Source organism: Rhipicephalus sanguineus, chromosome 1, assembly GCF_013339695.2.
Source record: "Rhipicephalus sanguineus isolate Rsan-2018 chromosome 1, BIME_Rsan_1.4, whole genome shotgun sequence".
Classification (NCBI taxonomy): domain Eukaryota; kingdom Metazoa; phylum Arthropoda; class Arachnida; order Ixodida; family Ixodidae; genus Rhipicephalus; species Rhipicephalus sanguineus.
This window is the reverse complement of record NC_051176.1, coordinates 151,959,512-151,980,610: the sequence shown is the minus strand read 5'-3', so window position 1 is coordinate 151,980,610 and position 21,099 is coordinate 151,959,512. Positions and strand designations below refer to the sequence as shown.

General features: G+C 40.3%; 1 long non-coding RNA gene across 1 annotated transcript; it reads right to left on the bottom strand.

Moving 5' to 3' along the window:
* Positions 1 to 10,363: 10,363 nt before the first annotated feature.
* On the bottom strand, positions 10,364 to 20,886 carry LOC125759043 (uncharacterized). The gene is made up of 2 exons (XR_007416644.1): positions 17,686 to 20,886; positions 10,364 to 17,507 (listed from the first exon to the last, which is right to left on the bottom strand). It is a non-coding gene; the product is annotated as an uncharacterized LOC125759043 (long non-coding RNA).
* Positions 20,887 to 21,099: the final 213 nt, after the last annotated feature.

The window sequence follows — 21,099 nt, the reverse complement described above, 5'->3', positions numbered from 1 at the left end:
GTCTGAACGGGGAACATGGCAATATGCAGTTTCTAGCTACCTTCAGAGGCACCTATCGGCTCTTTTTGTTGCCGATCCGTTCCGTGCTCACAATTCCGAAGCTGTTGTTCAGTATCTTAAGGTTACAAACCGAGGTCCATGCTCTGCCTTCAGCATAGACGTCAAAGATGTTTTCTACTCCTTGCCACATGAGCGTCTTTTGCAAAATGTCAAGGAGTGTATCTGCGAGGATAACGACGAAGTTCGCTTCCGCGATAAAGCTGGCATCAGTGTTGAAGGTTTTATGGAATTATTGTCTTTTTACCTTGTGTCGACCCTAGTAGGATGGGATGGAAATTTGTTCTTACAGTCGTCGGGGGTCTGTATAGGATCTAGGGTTGCGCCCATCTTGTGTGACATTTATCTGAGCAAATTTGACAGGATGCTGGAACATAATTTGAATGGCTTAAGCAAGTGAATTTTCCGTTATGTAGACGATTTTCTTATTTTTATTCCAAATTTTGACACCTGTAGGCTCGCTGTAGATATATTCTTAAGGTTTTCAAGGATGTTAGTTCTGGTCTCCCCCTTCACGTTTGAACTCCCAAAAGACCAACGTCTACAGTTTCTAGATCTAAAATTAGTACTTTCCCATGACCACACGTGTTGGATGTTCTGCCCCAGAACAAAAAAAACCACTTTTAAGTTACAACTCATCACATTCTAAAACAGTCAAAGATGGCATTGCGCTTTCCTGCCTCCGTTCAGCGCTCACTAAAACATGTAGCCACCTCATTAGCACTAGCTTCTCCCTTCAGTTAGATAGACTGTTGGGTTCTGCCTTCCCGCCTCAGACTTTGATTGTCCAATGTGAAAAGCTTCTGAAGCAGGTAAAAGAGAAGTTTGTATCACAAAAGAAGGATGAAAACACAAAAAGAAACGTCGCTGTCATTCCCTATGTGCACAAGTTCTCCCACTGTCTAAAAAAAGTTGGTGCCCGCTACGGCGTGCAAGTGGTTTTTAGCGCCCCTAACAGACTTGGAAAGATTTGCGCTGCTGTTCACAATAAACTTGAAAGAAGGTCTACCTCACGAAAAGGGGCTTTTGTGTTTTTCTGGTTTTGTTGGCTTACCTTGCTGCTGCCTATCTGGTATTATGACGGTAGAGTTTTACCTATCGCTATTTCTTGGTTCTTTTGGTTTTCTTGCCCTTGCGCATGTTAGTATGATCCCCACGTGGCGGCGATAACATAGATCATTTGGGTCACCTTCTGTATGTTTTCTTTTCCTTGGTTCTTCTAATAAATCTGCCAGTTGCGAGTAAGCGCTCGTCTGTGAACTTCTTGTCCTTTGTCCCGTCTTTTGCGCTGCTCTAAAATATTATGGAACCTTACCAACTAGCCCAACTGTCGACCTTGCTGCATACAAGGTAGGGCTGTTCAAGATGATGATAGTTTTCTGTGCACAACACAGTTTTTTTCTTTGGCTTAAACAGCTCCACTGTTAAAAAGGGGCTGGCTTTTGTCTTCGGGAAAGGCATAAGAAGGGACCGTGGGAATTTTCAATGCGGCATGGGCATCGGCAAGAGGCTGCGAAGAGGGCACTTGCAACGAATCGGGATATTTATGTATCTCTTCATAAGAGTTTATTATAATAATTCAACTGTCTGAATGTAAGTGCAACTTGCTTCTCCAGTGTACACTGGAATGTGAAATTAGCTGTTCCAGAGTATCTCAGTTGCAAACTGATCTGCTCCAAAGTACTCGAAAGTGGAAATTTTTGCTGCTCCAGAATTTGCTCAAAATCATAAATCCTCATTAGCATCGCTGATTATATGAATGGTGAGAAAATTACAAACGTAGGTTTAGGGGTGCTTTATTTAAGAGCACGAATTTAAATACACATAAGTGGAGGAATCATTTTTCCAGCAACCACTGCACCAATTTTAAAGACTGATATCCACAGATAGACATTTGTTGTGGCAGAAAAGTTGAAAGCTTCACCTGAATAAAAATTCTGAGCTGCTGCTCTGCTTTGGTGTAGAGAAAGAGGTGTTGTGGAGATGGTGATGAACGGTTTTGAATAGCAATTCAAAGTCTCGTATCCGGTTGGGTCTCGTGCAAAAAATTTTATGACAGCCTTGATAATATTTCTTGGACAAGGATCTGGCAAAGGTCCTTGCAGCACCTTTTCAGATAATGGTTTATGGATAAATTTTGACAGAAGTTCTGTCGGTGATTGTCTCTGCACAGCATATTTCAGGCTCGCATGCAAGATGTGTTCAATGGTCTCTGTGATGTCTTGTTGGTCACAGCTTGGACGGTGCACGGATAAGGCGTAGGTAGCACCGACTAAATTGCACATTTAATCATAATCTGTGTGGCAGGCTTGCATTTCACCATTTCATGGTAGAATGGTACCTTCATTTGAATATTTGGGTCAAGTTTGTGAAGACTACGATGACAGTGGCTTGGCAGTAAGTAACAAGACTTGTACATGTTACAGAAAAAAGTAACTGATTACAATTTTGCATGACTCATGAATTTAACAGATGATTACTAAAAAGTAATCTTATTTCATGTTACCATCCTTCCAGTTTTGTGTGCTAAGCATTTATTTGCCTGCTCACACCAGAAAGATTGTTTTTATTGCTGGACTCTAATGGAACAGCTCAAACATAAAAAAATTCTGCAATTTGGCAATGCTGAGTATCATACTGGAGATCTTGTTCCAAAGAAGTGCTACTTGTGCAGGTTTTAAAGGGCCAGTAAACAGGCTCTGACTTTTTTTTTTACATCTCCCAAACAAGCTTGCTCATTCGTGCCGACAGCCATGGCGGTCACATTTTATGAATATCACAGCGCTGCGCGCCGCACAGACGCTCCATTTTGAAAAACAATTCTCGCGCCTGTCTCCAGCACCTGTCCAATCTTCCTCGTACGCAAAGTGACATAAACTTGCCTATGGGCAACTTTACGTAGCACCAACTTCGTCGGTTGGTCCTCTGCACTACGAAACGGCACCTTGGCCCTGCAGTGATGTGGCTTTGGCCACGCATTTACCGCACTTCACGTAGATATTCTCTGACTTCACTGCGCCGCTAGGGTGACCTTAGCATCGCTTTGACACAAGCGACACGTGGAGGAAGCCTTCCTCGATCGTTGGCTGCATGCCTATGACATAACCACTGACGTCATTTTACGTTGCCGAAGTGGGCATGGTCACGACAGCAGGCTACACCTACACCTATTGGCTGCCGAGAAGGGTGGGCAGGCTAAGCGAGAAACCGAAACCAACCGAAGCAGGTTGTTCTATACCCTGTAACTTCCTCATTACAGCCAGCACTTATTCGGAAAATGTTTGCATCAGCATGTTCACATTGTACACGTGCACAGTTATCGCTTCACACAGTTTGGACCGGGGTTGTTTGCTGGCCCTTTAAGTATGCTAGACCTCAACCATATGCATGAGGTGCTCGTAAAAAAAGACAAGTGCAGTTACAGTTATGTAGCGCCTTGTAGTGGTTTCTCATAAAATGCACAGGTGTGCTTGTGTAGCTTCAATGGCAGCATGTAGTACATAGTCAATGTGCTACACCCTTCCAGGACCCAACAAGCTTTAATGTGGCAAATTGCAAAGCATGGACGATGAAACTGTGGAACAAAGGTTGAGAGTTATCGAATTAAAATGGAATCTAAAATCAGTGCCAGCTTCTGGCAGCACATGTGCAGTGCTCACGTACTGAAACGCGGCATCAAAAGTTTTAGCATAAGAAATGGTATGCGTAAATTGCTTGAAATAACCGCATCATGTCGCGACAAATCTGGTCACTAAAGGTGATGTTGGCTGTGATGCAAGTGTGCGAGCTAATATTATGCCGATGCGACGCAAACTGCAGACTGGAAACAAAAGTGTGTGCATTACTTAGCCTTGCGTTGTCGTGTTTTAATCCACGAGCACAGTAAAAGTCTGGCAGGGCCCAATATATCTTGCAGTATTTTTGTTCAGATATGTACACATTAGGGCATTAGTGCCTAGTCGAGGAGATTGGATGGACACTGGTGTGGCACTATTGTGGGCCATCTTTACCTCCACGTATGTAAGCACATTTCCATATAAGCCACAGTGCCCCGGAATACACTGAAAGGTTAAATGATGACCAGCTCTCTGGGTAAAATCATGTGATTTGAACACACCTTAAAATAGCAATGTTCTTGTTTAAGCACAGAATCAGTCACTTGAAGCACTAGTTTAGAGTTGCAATACAGTAAAACCTCGGTGATACGAATCTTGCGGGGTTACCAAAAATATTCGTATCATCCGAAATTCGTATCACCAAAAAACATGGAAAATTAGTATGCGACAAAAGAAAGTTGGCATGCGTTTTGATTCAGTGTTTCTCAGGGCCGCAGCGACGTCATGAACAGCTCTGAATGATTGCCAGTAAAGTTTTTAGACGTCAACGATCATACTTGTACTCGTAAATGTACGATGCATCCTAATCCTTCCTAATCTTACTACTCTTTTCTGCATGACACTACAGTACTGCGGCGAAAGTGACTTAAGAAGCGCTTTGCACACATTAGATAGAGGCCAAGCTTCTTCGCCAAGACCATCCGCTTCATCTCTTGGGGTCTTAATTCGTCCACCTGTAAGAGGACTTCATGACGGACCCGCAGCCCAAGTTTCAGTCTTGTTTCATAGAACGTCTGATTGCGAGGACATGGCTTGCATCTACGTGGCAGGCACGTGTTAACACAGTACAAAGACGCTGCTGCCTCGAGCACAGGAGCACGCGTCAACGAGTCGGGGAAAAAAAAAAACGCGACGTCAACTTCATCTGTAATCTAAACGCGAAGGCGCGTAAACGCCTACAAGATTCGCACTATCTTGGAGGCAACGACGCACCGTGGATGGTTGCGCAGCGCGCACGGCCGCGCCCGCGCCTGACTGCCGGGTCTTCCGCGACAGCGCGGGCAGCACCTGTTCGTACCTGTGCGCTAGCGTACGTTCGTATCAAACGTCGCAGGGTGCAAATCGGTTCGCAACAACCGTATTCCAATACATTGCAGGCTAATGGGCCTTGGCCGGGACCACAGAAAAATTCGTATTACTCCGAAATTCGTACGAGCCGTGATCGTATCACCGAGGTTTTACTGTATATAGTCCTGATGTGAGGTGGCTTCATTATATAATGAGTTGCCTCACAAATGGCTGCAATATGTGGCCATTAATGTAGTTTAGTGGTCAACCTCAAGGCGGAAGCGTTTACTGATCTTCAAACTTGGCATTACGAATAGACATGCAGTGGCCACACCCCCAACGTGGCAGCCTAAAATATGGAGAAAAAAATTTCAACCGAGAACAAAGATTGAAAATAGAATTCCTACGAGCACTTTTCAAGTGGCGACATATTGCAATCACTGAATACCAAGTAATTGTTAAAGGGGCCCTGCAACACTTTTTAAAAACAGCATGGCCAGAAAACGCTGCCAATCAGTAGTTGAGGCTCCTGAGAACACGCGAGTCAAACATTGTAGCACAGCATGCAGCCTGGAATTTAAAATTAATTCTCAAATTCACCTAGAAATCGTTCCTTCTCCTTTCTACAAATGATGCCATTTACCCAAATTCACGGCCATTGGCTGATTTGAGCACCGTGTGCTGCATAGTTACTGCGGCTGCCATGTGCCCACGCGCTCGCTCAGGATCACACTGAAAGTAAGTCGCGTGTTCGAAGAAAAAAAAAAAGAAAAAGTGCTCAAGGTAATGATTTGCACGTGACGTAACTTCTTTCCCTCGTGCCATTCCTCCCTACTTAGCTTCCAGCGCGTTCGTCGGGACGAGAGAAGATAGAAAACGCTAACAGCACGCGACAAATCTCTCCGACTCCGCTCGTACTTGACGGATTCTAAACATTTTTACAGCGGTCAATTTGTGAGGCAATAAACTGCTTTAGTGAAACGATTCAATCGTTACATGGAAAAGTGTTGCAGGACCCCTTAAAAGCTTCCAAATAGTGATCATGTTTAATGCTATCAATGGCACCAGAGACGACATAATACATGAACATGTTGGCCAACTGAGTGTAAGCAGCAGAGGCAGCAATGGCGATTATGAGTAGCCGATTGCGCAGTGCGTGTGAATGAATGAATAGGTCTACTATAAAAAGGATAGCATTTGATATTGTGATGGTGGCTAATCACTTCGGATTATGGTAGATTTCATACTTGTACGCAGTTGGAAAAATTAGACCAAACAGCCAGGTCCCATGTATGAGCTGCACCGTGTCAAAATTGAGCAAGAAAATTCTAGCCCTTACATGAGTCTATGTAGTAGTCGATGACACTGACCACTGACTAGTTGGTAAATATACGCACATGAGCCGCATATTGTGCAGATACATGTAGTCAGGCAACTTAGGGCCATGCACACAGATATTCACATGCGCGCAAACATATGCCAGAACATGCCCGCACATCTACATACAAATGTGTGCACATAAAAATGCGAAAGAGAGAAGAGGCATTTTATTTCATTGAAAGCTTCTTTTCATCATTTTACATAATACCAGAGATATGTGTAAATTTCACAACTTGCACATCCTCTTCATTCGTGTCTTCAATGCAAACAGAACTTTCGAAATCAGTTTGGACAATTACTTACTTCTTGTCACTTCAGTCAAAGTACGAAATGTTTCTCAATGCATTTTCTCCAGTTTCTTTGTAAGTTGCTTGTACATTCGTATTGTCAGGTATAAAACAAGAAAGAAGGCAGCACAGCAAATGCTATAGCGATAAGCAGTTTGCTAGCTAGTGGATCAAGCCCGTGTAGGCGCTTCACAAAAAGTATTCTGAATGCGACCATGAAGCTTTCTACCTGTTTTAAAACTATATGTCAATATTGACATTGACAGTACATCCATGCATAGTTTCCTACAATTACCTTGAGGGAACTCTGGCGCTGCAATCCTTCAGCCACCATGGGAATGATGGGTAGTACACAGATTTTCCTAATCTTCGTGCTTACGGCTTTGAACGCACTTGCGGCTTTGGTTATTGCTGTGTTTTGGCGTTCGTTTCGGATAAAAGAATGGACCGCTGTGAACTTCGTGACCAGATTTGAATTGGTGAGCCTGAAAAGGTTAAAATAGTGAAGTGGAAATGCTGACTTTTGCTGAACTTCGTCTTGCGACAAAACGGAAGCAAGTGACGCGGAGCCAAACGGAGCCGAAAAAACGAAGCTAGACAAATCCGTGTACTATCCATCATTCCCATGCTGGCTGAAGCACCATGTGTTGCAGCTCCCATAGACACTAGCGCCAGAGTTCTCTGTAGTGTATCTATAGGAAACTCTATGCATGCACGCACACTCACATTATCATTATATCAGCAGGTAGTCTTTTAAAGGCCTTAGACAATGCTAAAGTTCATTTAAAAACAATGCATAGAGGGTGTTATTTGTTCTTTTTCATTGATATGTAATCATTATGAGATAAAGGAAAAATGAATTACAGTAGACGAAGAAAGAACTCACTGCTGATTGGAACCGAGCCCATAACCTTCGCATTACGTGAATGGTGTGGGTTGTGTTGAAGTGTAGCCTACTTGGAGACCATGTTGTGCCACGATGAACATTTTACACATTGGTTTTATCAGGGTTCACTACATAGTGCAGTAAATTCCACAGTTGCAAGAGGAGAATATGGCTGAAAATCCCAAAGTTGGCAGCATATGTGACATACTTGGAGGAAAAAGTGAAAGTTCACAATGTACACAATTGTATTGTATATAGCATCTCTGGGGTTACTTTGCAGTGACAAAATTTAGACAGTTCTATCAACTCTGGGGCTTGAAATTTTCATGCTCTGAAATAAAGCTTCGTGAAGAATTTCGGACCTGGGTCGCAGTGATACTAACTACCCCTTACTTTTTAAATACAAAGCATTTATTTGGCTAGAAAACCTAGGTTTCTTTCCCAAAGGTAATTCAAAAATTTTAGTCATCGTAAATCACCTATTTTTTGTTGTTGTTTTGTTCTCCATGCTAAAAATGGCTGTGGAAGTGGAAAGCACAATATGAAATTTTATTCCTGAAGCGAAAATGAAGGCGACACATATTTGCATTTAATGATTGCTAATCATAGTTTAGTTATTACAGCTGCTTATTTTCTAGGAGTGTGGTTTCAACATCAAACTTAGGCGCCACATACTATATGCCCATCTATGTAGGCTCATGGTAATCTAACCCCTTTTGGCAAGTTTGGTATTACTCAATTAGCAACCAACTCCCCTACAATCTTGACATCAAGGAGTGAAAGACTACCAAGTCTGAAACTCCACTCTCATAGGTGTTTGAGTGCGTATGCCACACGTTTCAAGGTCAGAGTCGTACAAAGCAGATTCGAATAAATTTTAATTCATTTAACTTTTGATTAATTCAAAGGGCTTTTTGTGCAAAGAATGCTTAACATCATTCATAGTGTATGAAACTTAGCATAAATGAAGCTTTTCACTGCCATTTTTTTATACCCTGAATACATTAATGGGATGTAGAGAGATCGGCCTGCTACTACACATACAGGAAATGGGTCTGAGACGAAAATTGAGCTCATGGAGATGATGCTGATAAGCAGAGAGAGCTATGTACAGTGCTCACAGAATGAAATGCACCAATTTTGGGTCAAGTGTAATGCGCCTACTTTAGTTTCCACCATCTTTAGTTTGTGTCACAATGGCATATTACTGGCTCATAAATGTACACCAGAGCCAGCACTGAACTTGCTCGCACTATCTGTGCCCTTTCATCACAAGCAGGGTGAGTGTATGGAAGGCAATGCTAAACAATAGAGTTATTGCATAAAAAAATATCCAGAGAACTCTTGTTAGATGCCATGCATTTGTACTCCCTCTGCAAGCTGTACCAGCATCTTCTGCTTCTAGTAGGGATAATTGTACAGACGGGTCCACTGTTAAAGGGAACACTTGCGTGCAGGGCATGTTTAGATTTCGCTCTCTTGCAAAATATCAAGTGTAATGCACCTACTTTAGTTTCCACCATCTTTAGTTTGGGTCACAATGGCATATTACTGGCTCATAAATGTACACCAGAGCCAGCATCACCTTCAGAGACCAGATTCATAGTGACACGGCATGATTATATAGAGCAACTGTGCATATCAGTTGCTATACACTCACCCTGCTTTCATCACAAGCAGGGTGAGTGTATGGAAGGCAATGCTAAACAATAGAGTTATTGCATAAAAAAATATCCAGAGAACTCTTGTTAGATGCCATGCATTTGTACTCCCTCTGCAAGCTGTACCAGCATCTTCTGCTTCTAGTAGGGATAATTGTACAGACGGGTCCACTGTTAAAGGGAACACTTGCGTGCAGGGCATGTTTAGATTTCGCTCTCTTGCAAAATACGGTGGCTTAGATTTGCATAAAACTACTGGTGGTTGACAGTTCTGCCTCTTTTTGACAGACTTGTGCAGTGCACGAACAATGTTGGAGTGTTCCCTTTAACAGTGGACCGTACTGTACATGCATGAAAGCATGTTTCTGGTGTATGGAGTACAGAAGTGTTCTGAAGAGCGTATGAAAGTAGCTCCATCGACCTTCTTTTACATCTTAAAGGGGCCCTGCAACACTTTTTGAGCATGGTCAGAAAACGCTGCCGATTGGTAGTCAAGGCTCCCGAGAATACGCAAGCCAAACATTACAAACATTATAGTGCAGCACGGGGCCTGGAATTTACAATGAATTCTCAAAGTCAACTAAAAATTGCTCCCTCTTCTCCTGCCAAATGATGCTATGTACTCAAAATCATTGCATCATACACTGAAGTTCCACGGCATTGGCTGATTTGAGTATATTGAGCTGAGTAGTTACTGTGGTTGCCGCAGGATGCCACCACGTGCCCGCGCGCACGCTCCTGGTCACACTGAAAGTCAGCCGCACGTTCGAAGAAAAAAAAGAAAAAAGAAAGTGCTCAAGGTCATGACGCGCGCTGACGAAGGCACGCATCTTCTTGCCCCCTTGTCATCTCCCTCCCTGCCTAGCTTTCAGTGCACTCGCTGGTATGAGAGGAGAGAGAAAGCGCTTGAAGCGTGCGGCAAATCCCTGTAACTCCACTCGTACTTGACGGATTCTAAAAATTTTTGCGGCATGTGATTCGTGACGCGTTATGCACTAATAGGGCGATTATTCCATTATAACTCAGAAAAGTGTTGCAGGGCCCCTTTAATCCAGTGGTGGAGAGCTTTGCTATGTTATGATGGCAACTTGAACTGCTGACTGTCGTCAGGTCTCCTGTGTAAAGGTACATATACTTGAGCAACCATACTCGGAGCATGCACACAGTGAGAATAAAGCAACGTGGGCATCAGGCAGGACAGCGTTTATTCTAAAAGGAACCACAGCACAAAACAAGTGCCAACACACTTCTTAGGCAATGCATGAAACAATGTCTTGCCTTTTGTTATAGAAGGGTGATGGTGCAGGAAACAGATGGTAGGATTGAAAATTTGGCAAATTTGTCATTGTACTACCTGGGATCCTGTTTTGTGGGAAATAGAAAGGCATTTATGGGGCAGGAAGACGGGTTTCACCTTTTTGTACTTTTCAATACACACAGATCTCTAGACGTAGCCTTGCTTTGGCAACATATAATGGTTTTGATTTGACAAAATGAGGCTTCAAATTATGAATGTTGGCTGTGTACACCTCTTCAATCTGATTACTATACCCATATCCTTCACCGCAGGATACAAGCACTTTTCATCTAATAAAGTCTTCCAAAATGCATATGCAATTATCTGAACAGGTGAGACTGAAAATAAACCATTTTTCTTAGCCACTCAGTTTAGAAAAGAAGGGCAGATGTGTACACTTTTCACTAAAGCCAACAATATTAACAAGGTGACTGGGGAATACAGAGGAACAGGTAAACATGGGATGTACCTGAAGACACTGCTGGCATAATAAATGCATGTTATGCCTATCTAAAAGATGTCTGCAATCAGTCTAAAATGATATAATATAACAAGATAAAGTGTTTTAAATACAGTAAAACCTCAGTACAGTAATACCTCACGAAGCAAAAAGACAATCAGTACTGCTACTGCTGTCGTACAAAGAAGCTTTTTACCATATGTACGTACACGTACTTGAAACATCGTGAATTTTTGGAAGTTGTGTTGAAGTGAAAAATATGACACAATTTTTGTCGTCTGAAAAGCTCTTTTTGAGTGTGCTGTTATTGTTTTTATATAAAAAAATGTGTGGTGGTGCAAACATTTACCAGTATCCGATAACTTTAGCACTGTATTTTACTGCAATAGCAATTATAGGGGTGTGCAGGTGCATTTTCACTGTTCTTGCGCTGTTCCTTATAAAGTGTGACGCGATCCCATCTCAGCCTGTACGCTGTACTATTTGACTGTGAGGAAAGCTGACACGAGCTAGTGATCAAGCGAGGGGAGGGGGGGGTGTTTGAGCAGGTGAGTCCATGCCCTATCTTCTAGATAATCTGCATCTGCGGCAGGTGCAAAGGCTTAACAGACTGAAATGGTCAGCGACTTGGTGTGCTGTTCTCCTCCACGCCTAGTATTGTAGGTAGCCTAATTTCCAAGTTTTCTAATAGTGCTGAAGTGAGAGGCAGTGAGAAGCATTGGCCAACATCTGCCTGCATTGTTGGTCACACCAGTGTTACATGAGCGTTCATGGTCACCGAGTGAGATCTGTTCATGTCTGCCTGTGTGCACATAATAGCATGGTTAAGTTAATTAGGAAGTGAATGTTTAATGTGACTTGTGTAGCCAATAAAACAATGGACTTTACATTGTGTAGTTCTCAAATCCTTTGCTATCACTTTTTAATGCTTAGCCTTTTGAGCAAAGCTGCAAACATATATATACATATATATTTTTTAATGCATCATTAAAGTAAAAACAGCAATTTATTATTCATGCTCATGCTTTGCTGGCCTAAAATATGGTTGCCCTTAAGTCAAGAAAGATACTATTTGTGGATAACACACATGTACGTGTGTGTACACATACATGTGCACACACACACACAACTATTTTTGCCTATGGTATATACTTTTGCAATTATAAAGATATACTGTGCCTGCATATGTGTATCTTTGTTTTCCTTGTCTATATTTTGCTGCTAATTGGTTACTATAATGAGGTTCTACTGTATTATGCAACAAGAAACACAGTACAATTTTCAGCTTTACTTGCAGCCTTAAACATTCCTGTGTATGTTAAGATAAGAATAAACCAGGAAGTCCCATAAATATTTTTAGTTTGCAGCAAGGTTTTCATGTGTGGTAGGAAAATGCGCCTCCTGAATATTGTGGCCGAAGAGAGCACCATATTCATACCGCAGAGGGCACATTCTCCACTACATAGGCAGCTAATATCTTAACAGCTAATGACCAAAAAGTGTGTTACATTTCCCAATTATGTTAGAATTAAATACTAAGGTAGTGAAATTAGGTGTTAAAAATAGATGACATATTCCTAATGGCACAAAAGATAAAAATACATAAAGTCAGAGAGAGTGTTGGTTTTATAGCTTAATATGATGGAACCTAATTTTTCAATTCTTGAATGAAGCCTATGTACGAGTTGACATTCAGAGAAGTTTTGACGCAAATTGATGAAGACAAGTTTTTTAAATGGTCTGCCACATTTTTTCTGTGCTGCTTTGTACCACAAAGATCTAAAATTTGCTAATCACAAAAATGCAGTAATGAATTCTTTTTCTTTTTTTTATAAGAAAACTATGCTACACCTACATGAAGTTGTTTCAAATGAAAAGTGGTCAAGGGACTACTTGGTTCATTGTTATTTGAACATAGCCTGTATTTCCAGCAAGCAGCACCGTGACGTCTGCTATTCATAGTAGACAAGCTATAATCTCCGTCACAATGACATTTATCTATCATAGTAAATATTTCAGCATGATGAACCATGCTGCTGCCAAGCAACACTGGCACTGATGCCCATCCTATTCTAGCAAGTACAAAGTATTCAAGCATAACAGGGCACGCTGGACTTGTCTGTACAAGTACGGTGTTACATTAGCCCTTGCAAACATAGCCAAGTTACACAGTAGCTCTGTCAGAGTTTCCAAGGTTTGGACGACCACAATGAATACATTCCCAATAAATGACCATTAAAGCTTTCAAACACACATCAGCTGGCCACTTCTAGCAGTGGGACGGAGACCTTGTTCATTATTGGCCAGCCAAACACAGTTACCGGCTGCAGTTTCCAACACGCAGCCAGCTTCCTGTCTCAAGGTGCGAAATGAATGGCAAAAAACAGCGTGGCAATGGTGCACAGGTGAAATGGGTCAATTAAAGGAATACCTCAGAAGTGGAGCAAGTACCGATTCAATCGTTAACAAAAAATTTGATAACATGATGCATTGCAAGCACGTCCTTTATGCCTTAGCAAATTTGATACCTACAGCAGATACTCGGGTGATACTTGTCTATGCCATATGAAACCACAGAAAGCTGTCTTGGAACTTCACTGCAGGGGCTTGCTTACATTATTGTAATTGTTCTGTTATCTGCTCATTCACACAGCCAATTACACTTTTTCTTGCTTTCAGAAAATAATACATACACAAGACACTTAGGGGCATTTGAATGAATAAAAAGATGTGTGCCATAAATACAATGCTGTGCACAGAGTTCCAGACATAAGAATTATATGGAAGGCTACTATGCAGTAACATAACTACTCCTATGTTAAAATCAAAAAGCAAACAAAAATAAATGGGCTCAGCTGTATGACACTGTTTGATACAATAGCAATGCCAACATGTTGTTTTAAATAGAATTTAATTTCCTATACGCATTTCACAATGACCTACAATATATCAGCACAGAATTTTGAGATATGAGCTACAAGTTGAGATCTCATGGCTAATGTGATCTGCCTTAACGTAGTCAGTGATACAGCAAGATTTATCAGCTAATACCAATAGCTGGGAGGCATATTTGTGCATGCAGTGAACTTCATATGAAAGATTTATGGTTGTGATAATATACTATGACAACAAGCCATACACTGTAGCTCACAGCTCTAAGCTCTGTAATCTGATTGCTTATGGACTCTAAATTCCACATGGGCCAGTGTGTCATGATAAAATGCTAGCACTGCACAAAGACTGCACTATGATAACCAATAGTCAGCAGCAACTTCCAAGTGACCGAATACTGCATTTGGCACTGTGCAAGACAAAAAGAAGAATGTATCCATTACACTTCACTGTACTCTAGCCATATCTGTATGAATGTTCAAAACTAATAACACAACGCTGCATTAACAATCGTATGTGGCACTTTCATATGAATGAACCAAACAAGCTGAAAATATCAAACAGTACACTCCACAAAAATCAATAGCTTTGCACCTATGAATGAGCATTTGTTTCAAAAATGGACGAATGACATCAGCCATAAACACAAGTGCAGTACACAAAATGGACAAAGGCCCTGTCCTAACCTGGCCTGGCTTATACTTTTTTTGTTATCGTGTACATGGGACGTCAAGAAATCTTAACAAAGGTTACCATGGACGAAATCATTGAAGCACTCGAGACTTTTTAACCTTGAGTTACATAAGTAACATGATAATATTTCAAGCTGTGCAGTCTTAGCATACAAACCTTTTACAACAGTGGTGTACATCATTACTTCCGCAACCTGCATCTATAAAACAGTGTTCATAAATGAATATCATGTCATGCATAGTAATGCATGATACACTGAATATTAAATTTGCTAGTGGCAGCACCAACAAATCTAGCGTGGCTCATGTACATATCCTATGCCCAAAACAAGATAACTGCAAAAAAAATTTAGATATGGATGCAATTTCTATATTTGTGCTGAAATGATCGCTGCTTCTCGATAATATTAAAGAGAAACACATACAAATGTACAAACCACAATGCATTCATTTCCATGGAAACACCATAACTCATGTCTTAACACTAAAACATACAGCATTCAGACAAGGTGAACTTCTGCATTCTGCTGTTACATGCAGTGATCGTGTATGATCAAACTAGAATTTGCAAATCATTTATGGTTGCATGCACTGAAGCTTCATCTCTTCAGGTGGATTACTTGAAGTTCTGAATGTTACGCATGTGACGAAGCGAAATAAAATGGACGAATTAAAATTAAATGGAAAATCCTGATCAATGAGCTGATTAACAGAAATATCAATAAACAGTGTTTAATTAATAAGTAACCCTAAGACATATAATGTAATTGTCTATATAATAGAAATCTCGGGAATAGCACCGCTTTTGAGATGTCTACTTTTAAATTGTGCCATGAAGCACACTGGCATTCCATGCATAGTTTTGTTGCCCTGTGCATAAGGAAGGCTGCTTGGGAAAATGGCACTCAGAATGTCAATGTTTTAATTGTGCATCATTTTTTTTATTTTTAAGATGAGTATACTAAAACTGGCACATGTCTGAAGATTCATAAATATGTACATAGATTTAGCAGTGACTTGCTCAGATTCCACAATTGCGATGTATGCCCTTATTTAAAATATTAATTAGTGAAAATTTTTGAAGAGCTACTTAAATATTATGATCATTTTTAAAATAACTTTGGTCCCTTCATGTACCACAGCTGAAGAGGCAAAGCTTTGCTACCTACAACCTTGATTTGCAGAAATTTCATTAAATCAGGAGATATATTGAAATAAGGCCTTAGCGGAATCCTTGTGCACTTCATATTTTACATAATGTGGGCCTTAAAATCCAGCAGAGGAAGCACGTAAATGCAGCCAATGTAGTCCTTGATACACGTGACATCTGAGAAAAGTTATGCTATAAGGGAAGACCCATAGGTATGGCCACATAACTACAGTAACTTGTGAACATAAAGGGGCTACAGGAATCTGTATTTTCAAAACTTAGCTTACAAGGAGTTCACTACACCAATGTGAACTAAAAAAAAAGGTGCCCAACCTGTTTATCTGACCTGAAAATTAACATTGTTAGTGTCAAAGAAAGCCTACAATACATATTTTTACTTTGTTCTTTATATTTAAACATGCTAAATAATGTAACTTTCTTTGAGAAACAATATCAGAGACAGTAAATTTAAGCTATACAATAAGTATCTCACATACTGAAAACAGTGTCACATGTGAAAGTTAACAAGAGCCAATGGTGAGCCAGGTAGCAACAGAGTTTAGTGCAATGAGATGCAGGAAATTCCCACAGCAGTTGCTTTTGTTTTCATTTCCAAGGGATGGAAGCATAGTTATCAGTGCCACTAGGATTAGGCAGCACTGCACTACGTGTCAGCAAGTAAACATGCTTTGGATATATATATATTTTTTAATGCAAGCTTCAACTGCAATGAGAATGGCTTTGTACAGGTGTATATGTTTTCCAGTGGGTGTTGGTCACACACACATGCACACTGATGCTCAGCTACTGTCTTTACAGAAACAACCACACACAATGAAAATGGCAGTTACATTGTGGTAGCGATGATTTCTAAAATAGATATCTGCTGCTGCAAGTATGTACAAAAGGTTCCACAAGTATGACAGTGTAGGCTCAAGGGGTAAGGGGAAACAAAAGAGCAAAAGATGTACACAAGTAGCCACAGTGAGCACACTTTCGTTCGTACAGTGCTGAGGCCTGATTTGGCCAAGTTCAGGATGTCAATTCCAGTGAATGAAGCATGGTTCGATGTTATGAAGTATAAGCAATGCTCGTAAACAACTTCATCCTTTTCACCATGTTCCAGGCTATTTACCTTACAGATAGTATAATGTGGATGAACACTGCTTTCAGGCACACACAGTGGAAAAATAGTGTCATCTTATGTGCACGTGACAACAGTGCGCACTACGTGCTCTGTACCATGGCTCTAAGATTCAATCAGATGTGCTTGACTAGTCTGCTCATCCTTGATACACTTTCCTCACTTGGTACACATGTTCACCACGTTGTTCAATCAGTTGTCATTTTGCTTTGTTTCATCACCTGCAAAGAGTGTCTTACTCAAGAAACTGAATTACAAACCTGTCAAAGCTATACGAGCAAGAAACTACAAGCTATATTTCTGTTACGAATTATAGTAACACAGCTTCAAATGCAAAAAAAAAAATCTGTACCCTATAAGTAGCACATCTTGCTATTTTCTCTGTATGAACTGCAACAATACACCACCACACCAATCTCTACATGCACATAGGAGCTTTACGGGATCGGCCAGACAAAAATATAAATGTTACGAATTTTTAATTTCCAGACTGCATGCCACATATTCGAAACTATAAGCTTTTATTATCTAGTACTGCCCTCAAATGTTGCTTCAATACACTATACAGTTCTGAGTGCCCAAAGAAATAAAGCAATGAAGAAATCATTACGACTCATAGTGTGTTATTCTAAGAGTACCATGTAAGCCATGTAATCTACTTACCATGTAAATCATAATAACCCTACTACACTCAAACCTCGATATAACGAACACGGATATAACGAATTATCGGTTATAACGAAGTAAATGAGGAATAGTCTTGTCATAGATACAGTGCTACGAATAAACGTTTATAACGAATTTTCGGATATAACGAAGTTATTTTCGTGGATGATGTGACTTTGTTATAATGAGGTTTGAGTGTATGTAAACACTGCAATGAAAAACAAAACAATAAATAAATCATCATAACTCATATTGTGTTTTGACACAATCATGTAAACCACGATCACAATAACCATCAGCTGCATCTGTCCTGGTGGCACTACCCCCATGAAGACGTTTTTAAACACCTGTTAAAATGGCATCTGAACCAATAAATTTTTTATCATCCAGACACACTATGACGATGCAGTGCAAAAGACCTTTTTGCCTCTGAATGGATGTGATGATGCTTTGTAATCACAGGATTGCCTGCTTCCACAAAATTCAGACAAACAATCTTTATGCAGTTAAAACACTACAGTAGCTCAACAGTACTTATGTATGAATATGCAAAAGCTTCAAAATAAAAATGCACAGATGCCAGGCTGCAGCTAGCTGCAGTGCTCTCTGCATGTACAGTGTGGTTCACTGTTAATGGGGCCCTGTGACACAATTGCATGTTTCGTTTTTATTTAACATTGGTTTACGATAAGGCTTCATTCTTCAGTGCACTTAAGAGCACTTGAATTTTAATTGACTCTGACTAATCAGTTTCCATGCCAACGATCCACACCAATGACTTCTGGCAGCCAATGCAAAGCAGAAGGCACATGACATAGATTTATGCTGTTCATTTTGAATGGTTGGGTGTGACGATGATACTGCATCTGTTAATGCTATACATCATGACATTTAAACAATATGTCTTTTACGTGTTTTAGAGCTACAAAGATGTCCGAGTTGCATGCAATATGAATGTTAAAAAAGTGTCTACAGCTGGCACTAGGTGCACTGCCAAATGGTTTATATGCATTACAGTGCATTGATGAGCTCCCTACCCAATGACATGGAGCATACACAAGCACACTAGCTTACACAAAATGAGTTCATCACTGTGTTGGGCTCAGTGGGGATTCAGGTTCTTCCAAAGACATGATTATACGGGATCATTGATAGAGTCTCACTTTGCAGGCTATTGCATTTCAATTCTGTTATATGAGAAAAATGCACTCAAGAGTTTTTAACCTGCCTATGTAAATATATTAATAATAAGCAGTGATACACAGAAGAGGGAAATGCACAGCAGCAGTGGTGGTGCCACCTTGTGACGCTTACATCAACTAGAGCATATTTTGCCAGTCTGCTGGTTTGAAGGCTTCAAAAGCAAGAATTATAAATGGATGTTATGTTTCCCTTCTCTGAAGATGGCTTGAACAGCATGTGCTGGTTGAAGCTGTCAAACTGCACGAGTGAGTAGAAAGTGGCCAGCACAACCAACCACAAGCCATCTACCTCAAAAAGTGGGTGATTGTACATTTAGCAGATGGGGAAAATAAAATCCTCACATGTTCTACACATGCGTGTTCCCTTTAACACTGGGTTGCACCGCATATATCTTGTGGACGGAACATACTTAGCTTGCCCTGAGAATGGCCAGAAAACAATACTGACAAACAAAAATTGTATGGTATGCTTTCATTTTCATTTATCGGATAATTATCAATTACTGTTCTATTAAAAAGCTGACTGCATCATTTTTAAATGTGAACAGTTCAAAATGCACACCACGTAGAGTGCAGCTTTGTCGCATAGTGTGTGTCCAGCAGGACTCCTACTTGCATCGTGTAAGCTGCAGGCGATGGTCATGTGGTATTGCACACAACTAATGCAGCTTTCATAAGCCACAGTGTGATTGTGCTGCCGGAAGCTCGAAGTGCATTGCCATGTAAAGCCAAACTTTTATTCTCTACACTGCACTACTCTGCATTTGATGTGGAATAAACTTCATCCACTGCTGTGACTTCTCATAGAATGTGAACAATTTTTTCTGTTGGATGCTTTACACACTCAGCTGTAAGTAAGATGGTCTTGGTGTCACCACTGGCCACTGTACTGAGCTCACCTACCTATGTCTTATGTGTCAATGGTTTGTGATATTGTATGATCACCACCTCCAATTTCTGTGCTATAAAGATGACGCTGGCTCAACACAACTGTACCCACACCTAGCATGGAATGTGTCTTAAAGAGGTCCCATTAAAGATGATGCAATTAATGATTCGCTGTGTTTTTGAGGAAATCAGGCCTCATAGATTACTAAGTTAGCAGCTAACAAGTATAGTAAAAAAAGAAAGAAAAAGAGAGATGAAAAGTCTGTTTAAGTGCTCTTTTAAGGGCGTATGGTAGGGTAACTTAAGCAAAAATGCAATTTTTTAAAATTTCATTACTAAAAAATAATACGCACTGTGAGGAACAACACCATGCAGTGGGGAGCACATAGAACTCGAAGCCTTTTAAAAATGCCACCGAAAAACCGTGCCTCCTGACAGACCCAAGGGCTTGTTTACATGTTGTTTTCCATCACAATTTCGGCATATACGTGTTTTTTTTTAAATAAATATGGTTAAATAGTCATATTCTGCCATTCTCATAAGTTGTGATTGCAAATTTTCTCACCAGGGGTGCTTTTGTAGAGTAGTCATTTGTTTTTGTTGTGAGCACTCTCTGCGTGTGTTCTTGAACAAAATGGCATTTTTCTCAACATCACTTATTTGAAAAATTTTGAACACAGATGTACCTTTTCTTGAAAACTATCCGATTGATTATGCTGAAGTTTTCTGAGATAATACCGAACGAAGTCTCTTCCAAATAGTCTGAACCTAAAACTTTGAAAAAAATGTCTGAACTATAATTAAGAAAGGAAAAAACACTAATCAGAAGGTCTGTATATGGTATGTGATAAATGAGGGCAGTATTTTTTTTCTGGCGAGATAAATGTAGGAACCCATTCGTTTTGGTATGGATTAAAGCAAGTATCATGTGGCATTAGTGTGCAAAATTTTACGGTCATGCTATCCTTTGGTTCTGAGAAAAGGTACATCAAACTTTACACCCCAGGCTAGAATGTGGTTCTCAAATAAAAAAAAAAGAAAGTAAGAAAGGCTGAAGGATATAATTACACCATGTAATGTCCCAATGCATCCTTAATCAACAGGCGAAATTTCACACTGAAGTATACAGAACAGTTGCACAGATATAGGGCTAAAACAAAGATGACACATTTACCCTACCGTACCCCTTAATAAAGTAGCATGGCAAATTAATTATTATTCTTTGAAACACAATTTTACAGATTTATATTTGATCATACCATAAAAGTGAATTTCCCTTAAGACAGCTTCAGAAAGGATCCAGTTTAGCATGTCTTTTTCACTAACCACACATAGTAACAGCCACACGGCAGAGTGAAATTTTAATTTTCACCGATTTCCAAGACACTGTTAAGTGCATATGTGTTTTTCTAGATAATATATCTATGCATGGCTTAAATTTAGTATGTAACAATGTTTTTAAATTATATTTACTTGAACAACAATCACCTAGGTTAGTGGCATAAAAATAAATGTCCATGCAGGGCCCCTAGT